Source organism: Homarus americanus, unplaced genomic scaffold (assembly GCF_018991925.1).
Source record: "Homarus americanus isolate GMGI-L3 unplaced genomic scaffold, GMGI_Hamer_2.0 scaffold39155, whole genome shotgun sequence".
Classification (NCBI taxonomy): domain Eukaryota; kingdom Metazoa; phylum Arthropoda; class Malacostraca; order Decapoda; family Nephropidae; genus Homarus; species Homarus americanus.
The window spans coordinates 9,160,501-9,179,247 of NW_024737042.1; positions in this window are offsets into that span (position 1 = coordinate 9,160,501).

The window sequence follows — 18,747 nt, forward strand, 5'->3', positions numbered from 1 at the left end:
TGTGGTCTAGCTGGTAAGGGATGGAGGAGCTGTGGTCAGGAGGCTGGGAGGAGCTGTGGTGAGGGAGGTCACAGGTGAGGAGGGTGGTCAGGAGGCTGGGGGTGGTCAGGAGGTGCTGGTGAGGGTGTGGGAGGAGGAGGGGAGGATGTGGGAGGAGCTGTGGTGAGCTGTGGTCAGGAGGTGCAGGAGGGGTGTGAGGAGCTGTGGTGGGTGAGGGGTGTGGAGGAGCTGTGGTCAGGAGGCTGGTGATGGGGGTGGAGGAGCTGTGGTCAGGAGGTCGCTGGTGAGGGGTGTGAGGAGCTGTGGTGGAGGTCTGTGCAGGAGGTCCAGGAGGTGGTGAGGGGTGTGAGGAGCTGTGGTCAGGAGGTAGCTGGTGAGGGGTGTGAGGAGCTGTGGTCAGGAGGTCGCTGGTGAGGGGTGTGAGCTGTGGTCAGGAGGTCGCTGGTGAGGGGTGTGAGGAGCTGTGGTCAGGAGGTTATTAACAAAGCCGTGAGATGTTTGTTTCCAGTAGAGTCCTTATGCCAGCAGCAAATTCTTAGGGCCAGGCGGTCACCCATCCACGTGACCCAACGTTGCTTAACTTCGCTCCATCAGACAAAATGCTGTGTTTCCAACGTAATAATTTAAATAAGAAGAAAAGAAGATTCATCATGAGGAACATCTGCGTCATAATACCTTAGTGACACAAGTTAATAAGTCAGTCTTAAGATAAAAACATGGAATATTTATAAGCACATGTAGAAGAAACATTTATCAGATTTTTTAGTCTTGTTGGGTCCAGGTGTATCCCAGGACCAGAAAATCCGTCCTGCCTCTCTCACTACTGGGAGGAAGTGTTGGGTAGTCTGTGTATAAATGATGTCATGACTTGGGAGGGGGCAAGAAGACATCATACATGTGAATAGTATGGTCTTTAGGCGAGACACAAAAGCAGTTTTTGTGGTAGAGACGGGGGGCTGAGGCGAGATAAGACCCGGGTTGGTAGAGTAGCAGACAACACTACCAAGGAGGAGAAAGTAGAACAGAAGGGGTAATTAAGAAGAGGGAAAAAGGTACAAGGTGGATTTTTTCTTCAGTAAGGGAAGGATAATTACGGCTAGGAACAGTGATCGAGAGAATATCTTTAGTAACATTAAGTTTATGGTGGATGGAGTGACTCCCTGACGGCCATGGCTGGCTGAGAAGATTAATAAGATTAAGAAAGTGCGACCATCTATACCCACATTCCTGAAGAGTTTTTGTAGCGGTGTGTCTCGTGGCCACACATCTCGAACTAGAGATTGAAACAGGCCGGATCTGGGGACTTATGATGTAGTTGTTGTTTTAACACCTGTGAGCGAGGAGCGTGTGAACGTGTGGCCGGTCACTGGAGGGCACAGATTTTTACACTGTTTTCCTCCACCTTGGACATAAAACTCGTACGCATGATAAATTACAGGACGATTATTTAAAACTGTAATCAGGAGGTGGTTGCTGTTCCGTCTACTGCTTCTCCCTGTACTGTATGTGTGTTGGGGCTGTTGTCTACCGTCTTGACCAGGGGAGTACTTGTAATAACCAACAAAACTCCCACAACATCCCAGAGATTCCCAACTGCTGGAATGAATCTCTGAACTGTACTGTCTATGCAGGTGCGGGCTTTTGTACAGTTTTAGGTAAGAGTGTAAAGCAACTTTTGCTCGTAACTGCACACACACACACACACACACACACACACACACACACACACACACACACACACACACACGACGCCATCAGTGATCTGTTGACAGGTTCTCGCTCTCTCTCTCTCATGTCTAACGCTAAAGATATATAGAATAAGACAAATGAAATAATCTTGTTTATATAAATGGAAACAGTGGTAGATACTTATACATATAAAACATGAGGACCAGGGGAAGGCAGGAACTGGAATGAACACCTGGAGAGATATAGAATTTAGGAGACAATTGATAAAGACGGACTAACTAAACAAATATTTGAATGAAAGGGTCATGGTCGCCAACCCTCAGACATGATAACTGGCACTTTGAGTAAACACAGTGAGTCCAGGCAGGCTTCTTGCGTATATAATAAGAGAGGTAGTTTCATTATAATATGTTAGGTGATGTAGGTGCCAGCGTGTGTATTAATAGTGGGATTATTGACTGACCGCTGTATATATTGTGCCGGTGTTGCTATCCCACCGACGAAGACTGGGATACCCATGCAGACCAGCGCATGCGCAAGACCTGCGACAGCGGAGCCGAAAACTCACTGCAGCACTACCTCATAGAGTGCCCTGGAACACAATTAGCTAGGAGAAACATACAACCCCCTATCACAGCAGAGAAGGTTGCCAAAATGCTCACCACCAACCACTCTCAAGAAACTCTACAGTTTCTTACCGAGCATCCACCCCCACACTAGTGGTGGAGAGGTACAGTTAACTAAAAAGATGCTGGTGTTTTATCCCAGCAGTGGGTGGACCAGCATTTTAGCTTAAGGTCCTCGTAGGTAATATTCCTACAAATCTTTAAACAAAAAGCTATCCCACAACGACGATCCTCTTGTTCCTCTCGTAATGGTTGTGGAGAGGGTGGATTTTTTTTTGGGGGGCAGGGGGGATGGTGGTGGTTGTTGTTGTTGTTGTAGTAGATTGGTGCAGAGGTTGTTGTTATAAAATGTCTTAGTTGGAGTACTCTGAATGTGATACTCCTCGTACTTTTCCCAACATTTTTATTTATTTATTTATTTATTAGTATTAGTATTTTATTTATTATTTGCTTAATTTTTTTTATTTTTTATTTATTTATCTTTTTTTGTTTGGGTGAGGACAAGTTCCAAGTCAACTGGTCGTGCACACCATCATGAGGTATAGTGCCTACACCAGGTATAGTTTGGCCATGTGTCCTGCTGTGTGAGGAGGTTGGAATGATACAGCGTTCCCTTTGTGTTCAGTGAAGAGGTACCTGACTTCACAGTTGAGGAAGTGAAGTCGATCGAGTGCAGTGCTGGATCACATTGCCTCAGTGTGCTGTATCCACTCCGCTCCCTAATCAGTCGTCACACCATTGGGATCCATTTCACGAGTGGGATCTAAGTAAAGGATGTGAGTTTTAAGATCTTTACACACACCAACGGAAATAAACACACACACACACACACACACACACACACACGGTCAAATAAGGTGGGCATTGTCAGCATATAAGTTTCGGGTAGTGTCGTGAAGGTGAAACACTATATATTATAAAGTGTTTCCTCTATGTAGAGTCACCTAAAGTGTTTCCGCCATGTAGAGTCACCTAAAGTGTTTCCGATATGTAGAGTCACCTAAAGTGTTTCCGCCATGTAGAGTCACCACCTCCCTCTCCCAACCACACACTGTACCACTACGGATGAAGATCAACACACACACACAGAGGCGAGACAGCTTGCTGGAAAGCCATCAACAGCAGAGTGGTGTGTAGTGTCTGGCGCCGTCCTGCCTGCCTCCCTCCCTCCCCTGCCTGCCTGACCTCCCCTGCCCGCCTGCTTCCCTCCCTCCCTCCCCCCGCCTGCCCTGCCTGCCTCCCCTGCCTGCCCCTCCCCTGCCTGCCCCCCCTACCTGCCTGCCCACCTCCTGTCTGCCTACCTGCTTCCTCCCTCCCCTGACTGCCTGTTTGCCTGCCTGGCTCCCCTGCCTCCCCTGCCTGCCTGCCTTCTGCCTACCTGCCTCACCTGCCTGCCTGCCTCCCCTGCCTGCCTGCCTGCCTGCCTCTCCTGCCTCCCCCAGCCTTCCCTCCCCTCCCTACCTGTCTACCTGCTTGCTTCCATGTTATTGTTAGGTTAGGATTTCACACTCATAAACATCTGAGTACAGAGTGACCCACATATCTTGACACCATATAGGATATATATATATATATATATATATATATATATATATATATATATATATATATATATATATATATATATATATATATATATATATATATATATATATATATATATATATATATATATGCAAGTAAATCACTATAGGTGCTCGTGATCCAGGTATATGCTGATACCACAAGGAAACAGCTTACCCTTTGACCTGACTACCTACCACTGCGGTGCTTTTGTGAAGATTAGTAGGGTCATTACCTATACCTGACCACTGTGGACTTGATCTCACCCTCCTCTATATATATATATATATATATATATATATATATATATATATATATATATATATATATATATATATATATATATATATATATATATATATATATATATATATAACTATATATATATATACAGTATATATACTGATAACCACAAGGAAAAAGAAAACACTCCGTGTTTTCTTTTTCCTTGTGGTTATCAGCATATACCTGGATCACGCGCACCTACAGTGATTTATTTGCATATATATATATATATATATATATATATATATATATATATATATATATATATATATATATATATATATATATATATATATATATATATATATATATATATATATATATATATATATATATATATATATATATATATATATTTTTTTTTTTTTATTGTTAGGGGTGGTTAAAATGCACTACATTGCAACAAAATGTTTGTTTTATTGAAATTTAAATTAATTATGTTTAAAAATGGTAGTCTTTAAGATAGTGCCCTCCAAAACCACGACACTCGCGGCACCATGCCAGTATATTGTTCATGACAGCTAGCAGGGTACCTGATTTAACGCCACCTGATTTTTTTCCTCTGGGGTTACCTGAAAAATAAAGTCTACTGTCACAAACCTTCAAACTGGGAGGCGCTAAAACCGAAAATTCGGGAGTCCATTGATGAAATCACAGCATACACCCTCCGAGCTGTCATGACCAATGTACTGGCTCGGTGCCGCGAGTTAGATTAGATCAGGTTAGATTAAGTTAGATTAGGCCAGGTTAGGTTAGGTCAAGTTAGGTTAGGTTTGGTAAAGTAAAGTTAGGTTAAGTTAGGTTAGCGTTAGGTGAAATAAACTGGGAGTGGTAATCTTCAGGTGTCCTTGATGCTGTCCTTATTACGACGTATCACCATCTAAAGGTCTTTGGTGCTGGTGAGTCAGTTCGTACACTCACAACAGTTATTAAAACCTGAAAGAGACGCACCCTTTATGTTCTAACATCAAGGACAGGTGATTTACAAGAACAAGATCTGGCGACAGTTTAAAGTGTAGCAGACAGTTTAGTGTTTATAAGCGACAGTTTAAAGTGTGTGGGGACAGTTTAGAGTATGTGGGGACAGTTTAGAGTATGTAGGGACAGTTTAGAGTATGTAGGGGCAGTTAAGAGTATGTAGGGACAGTTTAGAGTAGGTAGGAGACAGTTTAGAGTGTGTGGGGACAGTTTAGAGTATGTAGGGACAGTTTAGAGTGTGTGGGGACTGTTTAGAGTATGTAGGGGCAGTTAAGAGTAGGTAGGAGACAGTTTAGAGTGTGTGGGGACTGTTTAGAGTATGTAGGGGCAGTTAAGAGTAGGTAGGAGACAGTTTAGAGTGTGTGGGGACAGTTTAGAGTATGTAGGGACAGTTTAGAGTGTGTGGGGACTGTTTAGAGTATGTAGGGGCAGTTAAGAGTAGGTAGGAGACAGTTTAGAGTGTGTGGGGACTGTTTAGAGTATGTAGGGGCAGTTAAGAGTAGGTAGGAGACAGTTTAGAGTGTGTGGGGACAGTTTAGAGTATGTAGGGACAGTTTAGAGTGTGTGGGGACTGTTTAGAGTATGTAGGGGCAGTTAAGAGTAGGTAGGAGACAGTTTAGAGTGTGTGGGGACTGTTTAGAGTATGTAGGGGCAGTTAAGAGTAGGAAGTAAACAGTTTAGAGTGTGTGGGAGGCAGAGTGGTGATCTTCCTCCTAAGTGGCAAGATCTCTGTTTGTTCTCAAGGAAGACAAATCGCATGAAAGATAAGAATATTTTTTTTAGGTATTACCGGGTCATTATTGTGGTGGTGATGGTGGAGGTGTTGATGGTGATAGTGGTGTTGATGATGGTAGTGGTGGTGTTAGTGGTGATGGTGGTAGTGGTGTTGATGGTGGTAGTGGTGTTGATGGTTGTAGTGGTGGTGAATGGTGGTGGTGGTGTTAGTGGTGATGGTGGTAGTGGTGTTGATGGTGGTAGTGGTGTTGATGGTGGAGGTGTTGATGGTGGTAGTGGTGTTGTGGTGGTAGTGGTGGTGTGGTGATGGTGGTAGTGGTGTTGATGGTGGTAGTGGTGGTGTTAATGGTGATGGTGGTAGTGGTGGTGATGGTGGAGGTGTTGATGGTGGTAGTGGTGTTGATGGTGGTAGTGGTGGTGTTAGTGGTAATGGTGGTAGTGTTAACAATGCTAGTGGTACAACGAAAAGCAAGAAGTGTCTATTAAAAAAAAAGAACTTCAAAGGTTTTTATTTTAAAGCTATTCAATTTAAATTTGCTCTCTCTCTCTCTCTCTCTCTCTCTCTCTCCCTTTTTTAACAATGTCAAGTATCCTGTCCTTTGAATTTTAACAGAGTTGCTGGCATTGGTGAAGCAAAAATCCTGATCTTGTATTTGGCCAAGAGGGGAAAAAATAGCTTGGGTTAGTTTTTTTCATAATAAATGTTAAAATTGGGAAGGTCATTTGTAAACACCCGTTATATACAGTTGTGTGTGTGTGTGTGTGTGTGTGTGTGTGTGTGTGTGTGTGTGTGTGTGTGTGTGTGTGTGTGTGTGTGTGTGTGTGTGTGTGTGTGTGTGTGTGTGTGTGTGCGTGCGCGCGTATAGTAACATAAACATGAGTGTAAGAGTATGAGGTGAGAGGGAGAGGAGGAGGTAGGTGCTAACCCCTCCTCTCTCACCCCCACCTCCATTCCTCCCCCACTCTTATCTCTCCCTCTCCCTCTTCCCCCTACCCACCTACCTCCATTTCTCTCCCCCTTCACTCTCTCTCCCTCTCCTCCTACCCACGCCCATTCCTCTCCCCCCTCCCTCCCTCCTCCTACTCATTTCTATTCTTCTGCCTCTCCTCCTCCCCTACCCACCTGCATTCCTCCCCTTCCTCTCCTCCTCCTCCTCCTACTCATTTCTATTCTTCTCCTCTCTCCCCACCCACCTGCATTCCTCCCTTCCCTCCTCCTCCTCCCTCCTACTCATTTCTATTCTTCTCCTCTCTCCTCCTCCCCTACCCACCTGCATTCCTCCCCCCTTCCCTCTCCTCCTCCTCCCCTCCTACTCATTTCTATTCTTCTCCTCTCTCCTCCTCACCTCCATTCCTCTCCCCCCTTCCCTCTGCTCCTCCTCCTTCACACACGCACCGATGGACACAAGACCTGTTTAGTGTTTCACAATACCTCTGTGCCCTGGAGGAGTGTTCGGCCTTGTGAGTGCTCTTGGGGTGTGTGGCGGCAGAGTGTGAGCAAACGACGCACATCTTTCATGGTTTAAGGTGGAGGCATGCATTAGTGAAGGTATTGCTTGTAAGTGGCAATTGGCAGGATGTAAATGTAGACACACACACACACACACACACACACACACACACACACACACACACACACACACACACAGTTTAAGAGACCCTTTGCATCAGAGAGGGAATTAAATTAGGTTCGTTCGTGGAAACTTGGCATTATTTTCCATGAACTCTGAGGAGATATAGACTCTTCTGAACCTCTTCCCTTCCTCCCTCTTTTATTAAGGTATTTTCCAATATTACACTATTTATATTTATTTGTGTTTACAGTACATGTGACACCTTGAGATCCCTACAGTTTAGAGCAAGCATTCCCTCACTAGATTGCTATGTTAGAGAGAGAAAGAGAGAGAAAGATACCATGGCAGAGATAGAAATTTGTGGTGAGAGGCAGAGACGAGAGAGATGTTGCAGAAGCGTGATTAGGGGGGGGGGGAGACTTATCCCCATACAGGAACCTACCTATTTTGTACTACCACTGCTACAAGTACCACCACCATCACCACCCCACTACCGCCGCAACTACTACTACTACTTTTTTTTTCTTAGACGTGGCTTCCAGCCTCCCCCAATAGCCACACCTTCGCCGCCATTTTATTGCCTTAAAATTAACTATTCTAATACATAAGAAGTGAAGCTGCCTTGATCAACATTCTCAATTCTCTCCCCGTATGCCCTTATCTTGTCGTTCTCGTCCCTCCTGTGTGCAGCATCGAGAGCTAGGTTACGGTGATATGCGGCCAAGGGATAAAAAATCCTGATGTCGAAGAAGGCTCATTGTCCCCGCGTCCAGAATCCTCGAGCACTGACGTCAACAAGGGCTTCGTTTGATGTGTTTGAAGTCCTATGTTGGAAATTCTCACCCTCCAATGGAAGGCTGGTCTGTTCTACCCTGACAACACGACAGATTTCTTTCAACACATTTGCTGTGAGATCCCTTACTTCGTCATGCCTCATGCATATGAAGCCCCCCTTTCTTGCACACCATGGCGTGATCGACGTCATAGGAAGAGCCACACACGCATTGGGAGGGCAACCTTCTACTGGCCAACCGTACCTTAGAGCATTGACATCTGTAAATTCTTGTTTATTGAGACTGAATCCATTTGCCCTTATTGGTAACGTAGTTAAACAGTTCGAGGCGTCCACCTCCTGCTCTATAGCAATTTATTTTTTCAAATTCTCCGGTACTTGCAGCATCAGTTGCTGCACCTTCTCATTTTGACCGTGCTGTCGTTCTGTCATAATGGACCTTCGAATCTTCTACTACTTTTACTACTACTACTGCTGTTACTACAATACTACTACTACTATCATCATCATCATTACCACCACCACCACCACCACCACCACCTATAAACTTCATTATACCCTTTGACACTCAACCCCATTAAAAAAATATCACATAAGAACATAAGAATGGAGGAAACTGCAGCTGGCCTATTGGCCCATACTGGGCAGTCCCGTTTACACCCAACCCCTATTGCTCATATAAGCATCCAACCTATGTTTGAAGCTATTCAGCGTATTCGAGTTAATGATGATATTTGGTAACTTGTTCCACTCATCCACTACTCTGTTTCCAAACCAGTGATTACCTATTTCGCACCTAAATCTAAATTTGTCTAATTTAAAACCATTGTTATCGAGTTCGCTCCTGGTTGGATAGTTTGAGTACCTTTGTAATGTCCACTTTGTTTAGCCTTGACTTCCACTTATACACCTCTATCAAGTCGCCCCTCGCTCTACGTCTCTCGAGGGAGTGCAAATTAAGATGCTTTAACCTGTCTCTATACTCAAGGTTCCTAATGCCTGGGATTAGTCTTGTCATTCTCCTCTGAATTCTTTCCAATGATTCTATATCCTTTGTATGATCCGAAGTACTTTATTAGCCTTGTTACGAGCAAAAACACATTGTTTACTTGGCTTGAGGTTCCTACTTATCATTACTCCTAAATCTCTCTCGCAGTCGGATTTCTCTATGGCATCGTTGTTCATCTGGTATCTGGTTTCCCTGTTTACATCTCCTATACTGAGTTCTTTACTTAGCACGCATCAGATTTTTACGTATATAGACACAATATTAACGCTCGCGCACACGCACGACTTACTGTTTACCCTTCATTGTATATCTGCTATATCTTATAATAAACATACTGGACCAAAGTGCATACCTGTATGACGGTTTTATATAATTAACCTATATTTTTTTACCTGTGTATCTAATTGGGGTTATTGGGGGAACTGGGGTAGGAATTGTGTAACCCTCCCCCTCCCCCGCCTCCGTCCCCCTTCATCCCCGCCTACCCCCGGCCATAATATCCAACACATCAAGGTAATTAATTAGATCTCTTGTGTGTGTGTGTTATGCCTTCCGACTTCTGGGCATACTGTATTTCGTGGTGTCGTTTGGATAAATTATAGTAATAGTAGAAGTAATAATAATAGTACCAGTAGTAAAGGAAATCTGCCGTGATGTCAGGGTAGAACCGACCTTCCGTCCATTGGACGGTGAGAATTTCCAACATAGGACCTCAAGCACATCCAACGAAGCCCGTGTTGACGTCAGTGCTCGAGGATTCTGGACGCCGGGACAGCGAGCCTTCTTCGACATCAGGATTTTTTATCCTATGGCCGCATGCCACCATAACTTAGCTCTCGATGCTGCATACAGGAGGAACGAGAACGACAAGATTAGGGCATACAGGGAGAGAATTCAGAACGTTGATCAAGGCAGCTTCACTCCTCTAGTGTTCACAACCTCTGGTGGGATGGGACCAAGTGCAAGATGCTTCTACGCCAGACTCGCAGAGGTGCTATCCGAACAGAAGCAGCAGCCCAGAAGTTATGTTACAGCCTGGATGAGATGTCGACTGTCCTTCTCTCTCCTTAGGTCTGCTTTGCTCTGCCTCAGGGGAACGAGAGCATCGGCCATAGCCGACAACAGTTGCAGATATTGATTATGAGGCAAGAGTCACTGATTGCCGCATAGATGTGCGGCTCAACCAACTCAACACAGCTAGGATAGCTACTTATGTATTAGGATAAATAATTTTAAGGTATAAAATGGCAGCGAAGGTGTGGCTATTAGGGGAGGATGGAGGCCACGTTCAAGTAATAATAGTAGTAGTAGTATATATCATTGTTATTATTTTTCTAGTTAGGGTCAGGTGTTTCGACAACCTGGGTGACGTAGTCCAGAACACAGATACCGCTTCACTATACGTATTAGATCCTCTCCCTGGGATGAAGGTCTGGGTGTGTAGTCCTCGCCGCCCTCATCCAGAATTAACCTGTTTTCACCAATTCAAAGGCAATGAGAAACACCATCAGACATTTGGATATCTTAGATGGACACAAGAAGTTCATGGCAACAGCGGTATTATTATATTTTGTCCTGCGCCACAGAACTGCTGGAAATCGATTTGGGGTTACGTGAAGATTAACTCCCAACTGTTTTCACTAACCTAACCTAACCTCTCACGGTAACGTTAGGATGATAAATCTTCAGGTGAAATAAACTAGGGTGGCTAATCTTCAGGTGAAATAAACTGGGGTGGCTAATCTTCAGGTGATTTCTCAATGTATTACTGTACTTTTTTTTTCTTTTTTTTTTTATTGGGCTCCCCCCTACATCCTTGTGTAAGGTGAAGCGCAGAAGCGTTTACAGCGCCCAACAGGGAAGCATGCTAAGTTCATGCTTGCCTTTATGTCTCACGAGTTAAGTGCGTAGTAGCATGTAGAGTCAAGGGCATAGAAGCCTGAAGAGTCAGTTGTTTATGTCATCAAGTTATTGGAAGCTCCAACAACTTCCTGAATACGAATTCTCAACTTTCGACTTACAACAGGTACCTACTTTACTGCTAGGTGAACAGGGACTAATGGGGGCTAGGAAGTAAGTTCAAACAACTTCCACCGGCCCGGGAATCGAACCCGTGACATCTCGCTTGCGAGGCAAGAACGGTACCGCTTCTACCACCGGTGATATAATGATAAGTGTGTGTGTGTGTGTGTGTGTGTGTGTGTGTTCGCCAAATCAACTCGCTCCCCGCCAGGTGTCAACATATTTCCCCAAAATTCGTTAAATATATTTTTTTTCATGTGATTGTGATGTTTTGTGCACTGTGTGATGACTGTGGCCTTCGTTCTCAGAGTAGGACAAAAAATGTATTCTGTATAACTGTCCTTCTCGACCGTTCAGTTAGAAGTATGTTTTTCGTTGCCTTAGACAAAGCTCATAATACCATGGCACTATCAACACTCTTATCTATAGCCCAGAACCCAACTCGCTAAACGTCGCAAGAATGAATTAATTATTTATTGAGATTTGCTTATAATTATCCTAAAAAAAAATCTTCAATATTCACTAAATTCAGAATAGTGGAACTGAAGACAGATACGGTTTTCTCTCTCTGTTTGTGTGAATAAATCAGTGTACTTATGATAGATTTTAGTCATATCTCCACCAAACTCAACTTGACATTTTTCTCGAGATAAATCGTCAGGTTTGGCGGTGGTGATAGGTTACTTGGTCACACTACCTGGGGTCTTGGTCAAGGTGAGGAGAGGAGCGGCGTTACAGACAGCCTCAGAAGTAAATAAGAGAAACTACAGTATAATGGCGTGGTTTCATAGACCTCTGTGATGTTTGGGGGAAGAGTGTCTCAGGGGCTATTGATTACAGTGGTCAGGAACAGAGGGTGAAGGAAGCACAAGTTTCTTATTAATGTCATTTGTCTATAGGGGAGGTGAAAGAGGCAGAGAAGGAGTCATACCTGTTCATGAAGGGACGATATGATGGTGGTAGCTGGTGACGTGTGGGAGGAGGTCTCGTGTATATTAGGGAAGGATACAGGAGTAGAGGCACCCATAATGTTTACAAGTAGAAGGGGCCGAGTTCAGGATGTCTTAACATACACGCGCCGATGTAATCTATCAGCAGGTTATTGGAACATCCTGGTCAACCAAAGAGAAAATCAATTCACTACAAGCAACAGATAAGACGCTATCATTCACTTTTGGACCAACCTGCCCAGAGATTATCCAGTGACATTAATTCCCGGTCATATTATGTGTTATACAAGCAGTTACTCGTCATTCATAAATAATCTAAAATAGTCAACTAAACTGCATCATTAAATATATTCACTTATCAATTTCGTGTTTTATTACAGAAATGTCGCCTGGAGGAAGTGTTACCAGATGTATTTTAAAGTCTTGTTGGACGATGTAGATATTTGTTGCAGGATGTTTTTGAACTGTTGGAGGTGATGTGATACAGGGAGTGCCACGCGAGGCTAACAAAGTGCCACGCGAGGCTAACAAAGTGCCACGCGAGGCTAACAAAGTGCCACACAAGACTAATGAAATGACATGTCAATTGTTTTTCTTTCATTTAGGTTGAGGGGTTTGTTTATGAAGTGGTGACCGATGTTTGTGGCAACTGTCATGGCGGTGGTGGATGGGTGGCGGTGGTAGGTGGGTGGTGGTGGTGGTATTAATTAAGATTATTGGTGGGTGGGTGGTGGTGATGGTGATGGGTGGTATTGGTGGGTGGGTGGTGGTGGTGGTGATGGTGATGGGTGGTATTGGTGGATGGTGGTGATGATGATGGGTGGTATTGGTGGAGTGGTGGTGATGGTGATGGGTGGTATTGGTGGATGGTGGTGATGGTGATGGGTGTGGTATTGGTGGGTGGTGGTGATGGTGATGGGTGGTATTGGTGGGTGGTGGTGATGGTGATGGGTGGTATTGGTGGGTGGTGGTGATGGTGATGGGTGGTATTGGTGGGTGGCGGTGATGGTGATGGGTGGTAATAGTAGTGCTGTGTTGGTGATGAGCGGGTGGGAACACGTGTGAGGATAGTGATGGTGGTTGGCTGTAGACGTGCTGGGTATGGTGATGAATGGTGAGTATTTCCCCACCAGATTTTTCCTAATGTGTTGGTTGTTTTCATCTATACTGTATACCCGAGAGCTGTGCCTGTAAATAAGGACCACATTTGCTTTTATCTGATGCACATTTGTTTTCTCCCTTACGGGTCTACACAGGTAATAGTGTTATCATAAAGGGTCTACACAGGTAATAGTGTTATCATAAAGGGTCTACACAGGTAATAGTGTTATCATAAAGGGTCTACACAGGTAATAGTGTTATCATAAAGGGTCTACACAGGTAATAGTGTTATCATAATGGGTCTACACAGGTAATAGTGTTTATCATAAAAGGGTCTGGGTAATAGTGTTATCATAAAGGGTCTACACAGGTAATAGTGTTATCATAAAGGGTCTACACAGGTAATAGTGTTATCATAAAGGGTCTACACAGGTAATAGTGTTATCATAAAGGGTCTACACAGGTAATAGTGTTATCATAAAGGGTCTACACAGGTAATAGTGTTATCATAATGGGTCTACACAGGTAATAGTGTTATCATAAAGGGTCTACACAGGTAATAGTGTTATCATAAAGGGTCTACACAGGTAATAGTGTTATCATAAAGGGTCTACACAGGTAATAGTGTTATCATAAAGGGTCTACACAGGTAATAGTGTTATCATAGGGTCTACACAGGTAATAGTGTTATCATAAAGGGTCTACAGGTAATAGTGTTATCATAAAGGGTCTACACAGGTAATAGTGTTATCATAAAGGGTCTACACAGGTAATAGTGTTATCATAAAGGGTCTACACAGGTAATAGTGTTATCATAAAGGGTCTACACAGGTAATAGTGTTATCATAAAGGGTCTACACAGGTAATAGTGTTATCATAAAGGGTCTACACAGGTAATAGTGTTATCATAAAGGGTCTACACAGGTAATAGTGTTATCATAAAGGGTCTACACAGGTAATAGTGTTATCATAATGGGTCTACACAGGTAATAGTGTTATCATAAAGGGTCTACAGGTAATAGTGTTATCATAAAGGGTCTACACAGGTAATAGTGTTATCATAAAGGGTCTACAGGTAATAGTGTTATCAATGGTCTACACAGGTAATAGTGTTATCATAAAGGGTCTACACAGGTAATAGTGTTATCAAAAAGGGTCTACACAGGTAATAGTGTTATCATAAAGGGTCTACAATAGTAAAAGGGTCTACACAGGTAATAGTGTTATAAAGGGTCTACACAGGTAATAGTGTTATCATAAAGGGTCTACACAGGTAATAGTGTTATCATAAGGTCCACAGGTAATAGTGTTATCATAAAGGGTCTACACAGGTAATAGTGTTATCATAAAGGGTCTACACAGGTAATAGTGTTATCATAAAGGGTCTACACAGGTAATAGTGTTATCAAAGGGTCTACACAGGTAATAGTGTTATCATAAAGGCCAGGTAATAGGTACAAGGTCACAGGAAATTAAAGGGTCTACAGGTAATAGTGTTATCATAAAGGGTCTACAGGTTAGTGTTATCATAAAGGGTCTACAGGTAATAGTGTTATCATAAAGGGTCTACACAGGTAATAGTGTTATCATAAAGGGTCTACACAGGTAATAGTGTTATCATAAAGGGTCTACACAGGTAATAGTGTTATCATAAAGGGTCTACACAGGTAATAGTGTTATCATAATGGGTCTACACAGGTAATAGTGTTATCATAAAGGGTCTACACAGGTAATAGTGTTATCACAAAGGGTCTACACATAATAGTGTTATCATAAAGGGTCTACAGGTAATAGTGTTATCATAAAGGGTCTACACAGGTAATAGTGTTATCATAAAGGGTCTACAGGTAATAGTGTTATCAAAAGGGTCTACAGGTAATAGTGTTATCATAAAGGGTCTACACAGGTAATAGTGTTATCATAAAGGGTCTACACAGGTAATAGTGTTATAAAGGGTCTACACAGGTAATAGTGTTATCATAAAGGGTCTACACAGGTAATAGTGTTATCATAATGGGTCTACAGGTAATAGTGTTATCATAAAGGGTCTACACAGGTAATAGTGTTATCATAAAGGGTCTACACAGGTAATAGTGTTATCATAAAGGGTCTACACAGGTAATAGTGTTATCATAATGGGTCTACACAGGTAATAGTGTTATAAAGGGTCTACACAGGTAATAGTGTTATCATAAAGGGTCTACACAGGTAATAGTGTTATCATAAAGGGTCTACACAGGTAATAGTGTTATCATAAAGGGTCTACACAGGTAATAGTGTTATCATAAAGGGTCTACACAGGTAATAATGTTATCATAAAGGGTCTACACAGGTAATAGTGTTATCATAAAGGGTCTACACAGGTAATAGTGTTATCATAAAGGGTCTACACAGGTAACAGTGTTATCATAAAAGGGTCTACACAGGTAATAGTGTTATAAAGGGTCTACAGGTAATAGTGTTATCATAAAGGGTCTACACAGGTAATAGTGTTATCATAAAGGGTCTACACAGGTAAAAGAGTTTTATCATAAAGGGTCTACAGGTACAATAGTGTTATCATAAAGGGCCTACACAGGTAATAGTGTTAACAGTAATGGGTCTACACAGGTAATAGTGTTTATCATAAAGGGCTCCACACAGGTAATAGTGTTATCATAAAGGGTCTACACAGGTAATAGAGTATCATAAAGGGTCTACACAGGTAATAGTGTTATCATAAAGGTCTACACAGGTATTAGTGTTATAAAGGGTCTACACAGGTACAGTATGGTCATAAAGGGTCTACACAGGTAATAGTGTTATCATAAAGGGTCTACACAGGCAATAGTGTTATCATAAAGGGTTCACACAGGTAATAGAGTTATCATAAAGGGTCTACACAGGTAATAGTGTTACTGGCAGCTGGCTCACACAGGTAACAACAGTGGTGTGGACCTTGACCTCAGAATGACACTACTAAACGTCTTTGAAATTCTGAGGCATTTTTAATAATTTTCAGTTTGTGTGTGTGTGTGTGTGTGTGTGTGTGTGTGTGTGTGTGTGTGTGTGTGTGTGTGTGTGTGTGTGTGTTTACTGGTTTGCTTTAACACTATAGCAACAGCAACTTTTTAACGCCTACCTAGAATGACGCGCATTTCTTACCATCTTCCTGGTCTGACGCGTGAAAGCCGGACCCAGTACCTGCCTCGTCATCCTCTTGATAGACAAACACTGGTACAGAATCAGGTGGGTTAGTGGCGCTGCGGCATATGCTCAGAGAGAGAGAGAGAGAGAGAGAGAGAGAGCTAGCTGTGTATATTGTCAGCATGAGACGGCAGAATTGGTACACAGGCTTTAAGGCAGGGTGTGGGAGTGGCAGAGAGTGTAGGTGAGATAGGGTGTGGGTGAGGCAGGGTGTGGGTGAAACAGAGGGTGTGGGTGATGCAAAAGGTGTGAGTGAGGCAGGGTGTGGGTGAAACAGAGGGTGTGGGTGAAGCAAAAGGTATGGGTGAGGCAGGGTGTGGGTGAGGCAGACAGAACTTGGGTAAATCTTATCATTACCGTAAGTGTTACCAGTTAATGTGACGAGCTCGCTAAGAACACACACACACACACACACACACATACACACACACACACACACACACACACACACACACACACACACTTACTTTATCAAGGCCCTGAGTTTTTTCTGACTTACCCGTAACCCAAATAGCTGAATTAGGCTTGGTTAGGTTCTGATTGTTTGCTCAGTTTCAGGTTTACTTTCTCGCTGCTGTTAGAAACTTTGTGTGGTAGCCGCTGACTGTGGCCGCCTCACCGTCCCGTGGGCCTAGACGGGCCAAGTAAACTCAACGTTGATCTGAAAGTGACGATTACCTCACCGCTCCCACCTGGTGCAGAAGTGCGTGACCAGACGGCCTTGAATGTTTGTTTGTGAGTTGATGGAGAAAACTGTTTGGAACTCTCTCTCTCACCGTTCAGATCATCACAGATAATTACATTCGATTCTCAGACCACTTAGTTAGGTTTGTAGTATTTTCATTTTGATTTCATGTGACTGGACCTGTTTGTTGTCTGTAAAGTCTCGCTCTAGGAAAACAGACTTGGTTGAAACATATTGTAACACCAACTCCTTCCTATAGGGTCAGTGCTGATACAACACACGGAATATTGTACTCGACCGCCTGGGTTAACTAGAGGGGGGAGGGGGGTAAAGGATGCTTTTTTTTTAACTGTAAATAAATATATGTAGTTAAAGTCCAGTCTCGGTGTCATTTGACTGGCATTTTGGGCGTTCTCTTTTCTAATTCATCAGAACGTCATTCAGCCATTTGAGACTCGTTCTTTCATCACCATTACCATTTACGTGGACAACCTAACCCTGTCAACTTGTACACACCTCCATCCTTATAGCACACGACCTCCACCGCGACAATGAAAAACACCTTGACCTAGACACACTCCCTTTCACATTTTTACGAGAGAAACTGGAAAAAACCCTAGCTTGTGTGTGACGCCGTGTAGAAGCTAATCTCTTTGGCAGGAGGTTTAGTACACGACGCTTACAAGGCCCCGTCATGCTGGAGGGCGTATTGGTAGAGTCGTCCTCCAGGTATTAAGTCATACTCCACTAAGGTTTACGACTTTAGGTAGAGACTCGGGGGTGAGGGTCTCAACTTATAGTCCTTAAAGTATTACGTTTGAGTTTCCTAAAGTTTGAGTTTTATTCATTGATAGTTTAAGTTACAGTTCCTAAAATGTTAAATCTAGTTCGTAAAGGGCAGAGCTAATACCCTAGAGAAATTAATACCCTCCATAAGGTTAAGTTACAGTCTTAGAAGGTTAATCTGGCAGGTGAATCTTGAAGGTAAATCTGTAAGGTTAAGAAGTGTAACACAGCAGATGACTTTCCACTGACTATCTAGGAAGGACAGTAAGTTTCAGGAAGAGTATATCTCTCTCTCTCCCAACAAGATTAAATATACAGGATGTAATATTCAACTGCCTCACCTTGCTGTACCGTCGACCTCTCAATAGTTATTTTGGTCACCTACTAATGTTGTTTTGGGGTTTACAGTATTTCCTTGGTAACTCATTTTTTTAAGTGCTTTTGAATGCGACAACTTTGTTTTTTTTTACTTGATTTTGAATGCCAATATTTTTTTACGTGTTTCTGAATTCCACGAGGTTGATTTTTTTTTCAATGGATTTTTGTGTTTGTACCTGTGTGTGTTATTACCTCGAATTATAGAGAAAAGTGATGTTGAGGTTTTGTGAAGTAGTGGACAGTAGTAAATAACCCCTGATGTTCCTAATGACCTTACCTTTTACCTTGTGTGTGTGTGTGTGTGTGTGTGTGTGTGTGTGTGTGTGTGTGTGTGTGTGTGCGTGTGTGTGTGTGTGTGTGTGTGTGTGTGTGTGTGTGTGTGTGTGT